The sequence below is a fragment of the Dendrobium catenatum genome, unplaced genomic scaffold (assembly GCF_001605985.2).
Source record: "Dendrobium catenatum unplaced genomic scaffold, ASM160598v2 fragScaff_scaffold_896, whole genome shotgun sequence".
NCBI classification, from domain to species: domain Eukaryota; kingdom Viridiplantae; phylum Streptophyta; class Magnoliopsida; order Asparagales; family Orchidaceae; genus Dendrobium; species Dendrobium catenatum.
Genome location: NW_021319358.1, coordinates 623,228 through 630,162, shown reverse-complemented (window position 1 = coordinate 630,162; position 6,935 = coordinate 623,228).

The following is a 6,935-nucleotide window of genomic DNA, read 5'->3' as shown; positions in this document are numbered from 1 at the left end:
TTAGGCTTAACAACCTAATTACTAGACTCAACAAGTTCGAGTTCGAGTTCTCCCTCCTTCCTCTAATAAGAGGGGTGCCCAGACCGAGGCTTCTTCACCTTTCGCCTGTCGGGCATCTGTGTTCGCTCAGCTCTCTCACCCTGAGATTGTCGAGCAGACCCTGACACTTCCTATAGTTCATGTAGCTCCTGTTCCCCCGATCACCCAGGCAGTGGGTTCAGATGTCCCTTCCTCCTCCACCTCGAGCCTTGGGAGAAGGGCCCAAAGGAATAGTAATAGAAGAATGAGATTGGTTGCATATGAGGCAGATAGACTGAGGATGGTAGAGGCAGTGGCTCACCAAGAGCCTGTTCAGAGGAGAGTGGTCTCCGTGCAGCGGGAGACATAACCAGGGTCAGTTCCACATACTCTAGAGGTTGTAGTAGTGCATGAGATAGAAGCAGTCCAGGGAGGATGCTTGTCTCCACTAGCACACATTGGTGATGAGGAGGACGTCACCCGTATTGTGGAGACCCCTCCTTTTACCACTACGCTACCCCAAGTTAGTTCCCCTAGGGATGATGCTACCCAAACCCTCTCTTAGAGGATTCAGAGTATCATCCATATAGCATGAGGTCAAGGGCCTGTTAGTCTAGAGAGGTTACTCTGCCACATCTCTCAAGCATCCTTTAATTTACAGAGGCAGACCTCGAGACAGAGGTATAGGTGGCAGAGAGGTTAACAATCTTGGAAGCCAGTTAGTTTAGTTTTGGCAGTCCGACCATAGACAGTTACCCCTGGTGTTGGATGACGCCCCCATTATTATGGAGCGAGATAACAGTTGGAGCCTATGTCAGCTCATATTTGTTTAGTTGTTGTGGCCCCTCAGGAGCAAGTTTCTCCTTCTGGGTCCCACCACAGTAGGTGGGTTTGGAGATGATGACAAGCAGACACCCCTGTTGAGGTTGTGCAACAAGTAGAGGTAGCTGAGCCGTTGGAGGCCGTTGTCCCCCCTAGGTCCAAGGTGGTCCCGATGGTTTGCGATGCGAATGTTGTAGCTTCCCTTGATGGTTCACCGGGTCCACATATAGAGGCACTTCATCAGACATTCACTAAGGAGGACTTAATCAAGGATGAGTCAGATGAGGACTTACCAGTACACAGAGTTCTTATAATTACTCGTTGAGGTCACTCGGACGAGCAAAGAAAGCCTGAGGATGACGAGCAGGGAGAGCTCGAGGTGGGTGGGTCTCCCAGGTCAACTGATACAAAGGCTACCATTCTACACATTCAGACTCAGATGATAGAGATTGCCAGAGCTATGGCAACGATGACTGCACAATTGACAACATTGGAGGCGATGCCTCAGGTGACAGGAGTAACCACTCCTACTACGTCCAGGAATGAGCCCACAATACCCCCACTAGTGCCAGGCCCACATACATTAGCTAACACCACAGTTCAGAGTCAGTCAGCATAGTTGTTAAAGGGACAGATTCAGGACTTGATAGCCTAAAAGATTGAGTAGACGATTTCCTCCAGAAAGGCTGGATAGGTTATTAGTAGAGGGAGACCCTACTCGGTTGAGTACAAAAGAGAGCCCTACCCTCCTGGCTTTGTTCCCCAAAATTTCAGAGACTTCAACGGGTTTGGGATCCCGAGGCAAGACATAGCTCAGTACTGGTCTGTGTGTTGCAACATAGGGGGAAACGATGCACTGATGTTGAGACTCTTTGTTAGCAACCTTATTGGTGTGGCCTTTACTTTGTACGCCAACCTCCCCAACAACTCAGTCCGCACCTTCATAGAGTTGGAGTAGTTTTTTGTTTAGAGGTTTATCAGTACAGAGCACCAGGCACAATTAAAGAGTTAGTTGTGGCTAGACAGCGCCCTCGAGAGAGTCTCCTATATTACATAGTCAGATGGAGGAACCTTAGCCTGTAATGTGAGCCTCAGCTACAGGAGCAGCATGTAATAGAGATCCTATTAAAAAACATCAATGGTCCCATAGCACCCTACCTTAAGGGTTTCAGTATTAGAACCTTCCAGAAGTTACTGAAGAAGGTTATTAGCTTGCAGGATAGCATACTCGATATAGTCCCTACTACAGTTGAGAGTCAGCCTTCGCGTAGAATTTAGCAGTAGGAGTCTTCAGGGGTACCTTCTCCTATGAGAGGGGAGGTACATAGTACTAATTGGATACTAGATAAGGTTAAGAGGCCCACAGTTAGTTCAGTACCTCCATAACAGTCGTACTCATCGAGTCAGTCATCAGCACAATCTAGACCTTTCTATAAGGCTCTAGAGGGTTAGTAATACCTGCAAGAAAAGCTTAGTAAGGAATAACCTTTCAAAAGGAAAAGTGTGAGAAAGATTTTTAAGTTCCGTATTAAGAAGAATATCCTAACATTCCCGGACAATAATAGAGTGGAGGAGGAGGGACAGACAGACCACTCGCTTGATTGCCCATATCACAGACATATCAGGCAAGTTTTGGAGGACTATTATGTGTTCAAGAATAAAGTTGAGAGGCTCATAGCCAGTAGGAAGATTCATCTGCAGGATAGTGACCTAGTGCAACCCCAGGGCAAGACCACTTAGACAAATATGATGATCTCCAATTTCAACCGCAGTGGCTGTTACAGTGATAGTCAGTGCAATAGTAGTAGGTCACCCAGAGGTTCTGAGGGAGAGTGGTAGCTAGCACTCTCTTGGAAGATGAAGAAGATGGTCGAATGGTCAGTTTAGAGTTCAAAGGCAGTTGAGAGGAGGCCTCCCCAGGATGATTCAATAGTTTCTACTCCAGTTATTACGCCAGCACTTTTCTCCCTTTCTTCTTATATTATTGTGCCTACTGAGCACATTTCTTTTTCTGCTTATTTTGCTTTATGTAATAAAAAGATTTATGAGAAAGAAAAACTTATTGTAACTTCAGAAGGGAAGATAAGGTTCCTTCCAGCACTTATGCTGAAAGAATTTATTCTCCTTTTGATTGATGATGAAATAATAGAAGAAGGTGATTCTGGCTATTTTTGATATTCTTCTCATATTCTTACTTCTGCTTCTTCTAGCACTCTCTCTTTTTATATTTTACAGACTGCTTGTAATATAAATGAAGATGAATATGAGTATGAAGATGAGCCGGTTTTTAATATTCAAGAGGGTGGATGTTACATGGATTCAAAAGATAAATCCGAGAACCCACTCCAGTCACCCTCCTTAGAGCAAGCACAAGCCACCACCCTAGAGCCAAGTGAATCTCCTACCGAGGATGACTCGATATAAGAAGTTCACTTATGTTTAGAGAAGGTCTTTCCACCTCAGATGACTAAAAATACAAAAGAAAAAGATAAAAATATTATTATGCAGTAGGATGATTCTGCCCCTTCCTCCCAAGAGCAATTTAAGGAGAAAGGGAAAGGCCCTCAGAAGGAGGTCGACTATAATGTGCTAGCCCATCTAAGGAAAATCCCTTCTCTTCTTAGCGTCTATGATGTTTTGATGATGTCCCCTGACTTGATAGAGACACTGGTGAAAGCCTTACTTGAACTAGAGTCCTATCAAGCATTCTTTACTTCTAATTCTGTTGGGGATGCATGCCACTTAGGAGAGATGTCATGCATTACATTTTCAAATCATGAACTTCTTTTAGAGACTTTTGAGCACAACCCTCCCTTATATGTCACTATTGAAGTCAATGATTATGAGTTGAACATGGTCCTCATCGACCAAGGGGATTTAGTAAACATCCTTATATATAAAACTTTAAAGGGCCTCTCCCTAGGACACTTGAAGTGCTCACTTCCGATAATATTATGTTGAAAGGATTCAATGATCAAGGACAGCGCGCTCTAGGGTCCATTACTCTTCCTTTAAAGTTTGGAAATTTCATAACTTAAGAAAAGTTTCATGTCATTGAGGCCGATACTTCATACAAGGCTCTCTTAAGAAGGCTTTGAATCCATGAGTATAGAATGATACCCTCTACCTTGCACCAATGTATGAAGTATATGAGGAAGATGTTGAATATACCATTCCTAGAGACACCCAACTATTTTTCATGCATGAGGTCTCTATTTATAATGATGTCGAGTATTATATACCTTGGAAGACTCGTAGACCTCCCCCTGCCCAATCACTAGTGATACCTGCTAGTGTTGTATAGGATCCTATGTAGCCACCTGCACAGGCTCCTGTACATTCGCCAGTACAGGGTCCATCATAGACTAGTATTGAGGTAGGCATTTCCACTGCACATTTTGATAGAGCTCCTTTTTAGTTTGCAGTGAGGCACGATGCCCCCCTAGTAGAGGTAGGGGAGGACAAGGTAGAGGTAGAGGTAGAGGGTTGACCCACGGATTACGAAACTATGACACTCAGACTTCTCCCCCGTACCTTTACACTTCTTCTTTGACTGTTGAGTCTGACTCTTCAGATGATGAAATGATCGATGTCCTTCATAATTCAGTCCCTTCATCACATTTGAATTATGCTGGTTATGCTTAACTTCCTACCTTTTGTAGGCATTTGATATCGGAGGGTGGATTAGTTATTAACAATAGCTCAGACTAGGAGGAAGACTTCCAGCATCAGATTACTAGTGGACAACTTATTCCCCATCAAATGAGTGGAATGAGAGTTGAGGATTCCCGTCAAAGACCTTCTGATGCTTCTTCCATTAGTGGAGATAGTTCATTGCAGACTAGTGAACGCCATATACATCCGCTGTATGAGATATTCAAGACAGCACGGTCTAAGGAGTGTGCATCTCTATCCCATAGTATAGGTGCCCCACTGAGTCATGGGAGTTAGGGTTCGGAGGAGACCGCTATGGATATAGAGGTTATGAGTGCCCCTCATTACTTTTCACTATTGTAGAGGACTACGTAGAGTAGGGTGTTGTTACTTCGACTTGGTCCGATGAATAAACTCTACATCAAGCCTGTGTTTGGAGAACCAATTTCTCTCGAACCCTAGATAGTGTGGGTTATATGGGAAAAAGTTGGCCTACTCATGCCAATGTTCGTATCGTCTCTCATTATTATCTGATTATTTCTCTTGCTGATCAAGAAAACCTAGATAATGATGAGGATAGAGTTCTTTATGCTCCAAAAGAGTTCGAAGATGTTACTACTTCCGCCATGGACAAATTGTGTGAGGTAAACTTAGGCATTGAGTCAGATCCTAGGCTTATTTTTTATAGTACTTTATTGTCTAATTCAGAGGCTTGAGATTACATCTAATTACTTTAAGAGTTTAAAGATTGCTTTGCCTGGAATTACACCGAGATGTCCCATCTAAACCTAGAAATAACAGTTCATAAGTTAGCTATTAAACTCGATGCAGTCCCTGTTAAGTAGTCACCTCATAGGATGAGGTTAGAGATTGAACCTAAGAAGCTTATAGAAGCTAGATTTATTAGGGAAGAGAAGTACCCTACCTAACTTGCCAATATTGTTCTAGTCCGGAAGAAGAGCAGACAGATACATGTCCGTATCGACTTCCGTGATTTGAATAAGGCATGTCCTAAGAATGATTTTCTCCTTCCTATCCCTTATCTTATGGTGGATATAGCATTATCCCATAGCATTTTCTTATTCATGGATGGTTCGTCTGGTTATAATCACATAAAGATGGCTCCCGAGGATAAGAAGTTCATTGTATTTCGTATACCTATAGGTGTATCTTGTTACAAGGTGATGCCTTTCTGTCTCAAGAATGCTAGGGCCACCTATCAATGTGCTATGACTATTATCTTTAATGAGATGATATACAAGCAAGTCGAATGCTATTTGGATGATTTGGTAGTCAAAATCAAGGTCCATAGAGATCATCTTCGAGATCTATGAATCATTTTTGAACGCCTGCGCAATTTGATTTAAAAATGAATTCTTTAAAATGCACATTTGGAGTTAGTGCAGGAAAGTTCTTAGGGTTTATAGTCCGCTATCGTGGCATTGAGGTAGACCCTTCGATGATCAAAGCCATAGTGGATTTGAAACCCCCTAAGAGCCTTACCCAGTTGAGATCCTTCTAGAGTAAAGTTATTTTCTTGCGGAGATTTATCTACAACCTTTCTGGTAGATGTTACCCCTTCGCTGCTCTAGTGAAGAAGGATGCTCGTTTTCACTAGGATGAGCGTTGTCATGAGGCCTTGGACAGTATAAAGTGATACTTAATGAACCCCCTTATTTTAGCTGCACCCATCCTAGGTAGGCCGTTGATTCTTTACACTTTGGCCCTGGATGAGTCTCTCGGTGCACTCTTGGCTCAAGAGAATGAGGAAGTCAAGGAAAATGCCTTGTACTACCTTAGCAGATGATTAATACATACAGAGCTTAAGTACATAGTAATGGAAAAATAATGTTTAGCTTTGATCTTTATGGTACAGAAGCTTAGGCATTATATACTTTTACATAAGATTAACCTAATCTCTCAAGTTAACCCCTTGCAGTATTTGATGACCCATCTAACCATCTCAAGTCGTCTAGCACGATGGTCTATGATCTTACTGCAATTTTATATCACTTTTGTCCCTCAGCGGGCTGTAAAAGGATAGGATCTAGCTGACTTTCTTACTGCTCATCCGATCCCCGTGGATTCCTCACTTAATGATGATCTACCTGATGAACTAATCATGAGTGTGGATGAACAGGAGCCCCCTACTAAAGAGATTTACTTTGACAGTGCATTATCCATTAAGGCTTTATTTATAATGAAGCTCCCATAGTTAGGGTAGGTTTGGACCTTATTTTTATCTCCCCTGAAGATCACACTCTTCGTTACTCCTATAATTTTTAAGAACCTCATACTAATAATGAAGTCGAGTATGAGGCTCTGATTTTGAGATTAGAGTTGGTCATTTAGATGAATATTCTACGGGTGAAATCTTTAGAGACTCCCAACTTAAACCTGAGCTCTTACCTTTTCACAATAAGGTACTGAAGCTCCTATGT